The following is a 2,266-nucleotide window of genomic DNA, read 5'->3' on the forward strand; positions in this document are numbered from 1 at the left end:
AGTTTATTGTATGACGTCTATAATCTATTTATTTCGACCACCACTTACCACTAAAGCCATCTATAAGAAAACGGCGGAAGCAAAGTTGTACACCTAATACATACGTTCATACATACGTTCATACATACGTTTATACATACGTTTATACATACGTTCATACACACGTTTATACGAACATACGTTTATACATACGTTCATACAAAAACGTGTATACATTTATACATACATACGTTGATATGTACGTTTATACATACGTTTATACGTACATACGTTCATACATACGTTTATACTTACGTTTATACATACGTTTATACATACGTTTGTACGTACATATGTTTATACATACGTGTATACATACGTACATAGGTACGTTCATACATACGTTTATATATACGTTCATATATACATTCATACATAAGTTTATACATGTATTACAAAGGAAGGGAAAAGAAATACATAACAAATACGTTAATGTATTTTTTATTTAAAAAAATTCTTTTGCAACCACCGGTTATATATTTTCAATTTTGTAACGCGCAATTCTTAACGTGTTGTCCGCATCGCATAGTATTAGTAACATCCAGATTAGTTAATGATTCCATGTCTTCGTAAACTGCATTCAAGGTCTCGATGTACACGCGTTCTCGCTCATCATCTCGAAGCAAATTCCACAGCCACGTTCGTTTCTCGAGTCACTTGACGTATACGATAGCATCATCTTCAAATACGGCCGCAGTAATCAGACGTTTCGCCTCGCTGTATGGGATCCTCCCGTCCTCCCATCGCAATTCATGGTGGTATGCAATCAACCAGGAAGCGCAAGACCTGTCGGATCTTATCAAAAATTTCTCGTAAAAATGTAATGCGTGAGAACAGCCCCCTGTTTTAGCACTGCTACTTCCTTCACGATATAATTCTTGTTAACGATGAATCCTTGTAGATCCACAAACGTCATTATGGCCATGACGAGCAACTTTTCGAGACTGCACCTCACTCCAGTTTTTTCTGTCTCTTTAAAGTTCTAAATACATGTTGATTCAATTTACATGATCTTGCGCATTACGTTGGTCAATGGATTGTACTGAGCCACGCGATCGTGTATGATGAGACAATAGGCTGTTGTATTTGCGGGCACATTCTCCTTGCAGTCAAATTCTATGCGTACGTCCACAGTGGCACTCTTGACGGATTCGTTTTGTCGCGAGCAATCAATGACCACAAAAGGTGCTTCCTGGGTAAATGAGAGCACGTTGAATAGTGTTTCGAAGCAATCGATTCCATAATATGCTCTACGAAAACGGGCGTACATATCAAACAGGACACTGTATCTCTTTTTATCAAAATCCAGATTTAAGGGAAGATATACACCTAGCATGGTCGAAAAAATCGATTTTTTTTGCATTTTGTTGAAGCTTGAGGTCTCAAGAATATCTGATGAAAATTGCAAGTCAATATCTCGATATATAACGAAGTTACAGCCGAGAGAATGAACCGTCTCCGAGAGTGCGCCGTGCCGCCTGTTTTGCGGCCGAGCCGAGAGGCAAGTAGCGGTAAGCGACCCTTCGAAGAGAGCGTATCTAGACCTGTTTTACGATTCTATTGTGTTTTCGGGCGTGCTCGGGTCCAGGTATAACGGAAATATTACACGACCGTTATTCTTTGTCAGAAATTGGACGCGTTTCGTCAGTAGCTTGCCGTTCGTGCAACTGTGCATTACAGTGAGTTTTCGTCTGTGAATAAATATTCAGAGGAAAATGAATAACAGATATAAAGGTTCTCAGGAAGCTCATTGATCCGGATCTTTTCGCAAAGATCGAAGCAAGAAGAAAATACCGCCCAAAAATCGACATACTGCCGAAAAAGTAGAATTTTCCGACGAGAATATTAGTTCCAGTGCCAAAAAATTGAAGACTGATCGTGAGACGTTTGCACAAGAAGATCCAAACATCGGGTATCGAATTTTGAATTTTCTGACAGTGTTTTCTGCCTTATCGGAATGTGTAAAATGCAAAAAGTGTGATAGTGATGTTCGATTCTCAATAGAAAGCACTCGAGGGCTCGGTTTTAAAATTGTAGTTTCGTGTTCATCGTGCAAACCGACTTTCATTCCTTCGTGCCCGTATATCAAGACAGCTTACGAAATAAATACACGACTCTTTTTTGTTATGCGTTTATTGGGGATTGGTTTGCGTGGAGCTATAAAGACGAAACTCGAATAGCGAAAGCCGAGCTGCAAGCGCAAGAACAGACGAAAGAAGGTCGAATA

The sequence above is a fragment of the Trachymyrmex cornetzi genome, unplaced genomic scaffold (genome assembly GCF_001594075.2).
Source record: "Trachymyrmex cornetzi isolate Tcor2-1 unplaced genomic scaffold, Tcor1.1 scaffold391, whole genome shotgun sequence".
Taxonomy (NCBI): Eukaryota; Metazoa; Arthropoda; class Insecta; order Hymenoptera; family Formicidae; genus Trachymyrmex; species Trachymyrmex cornetzi.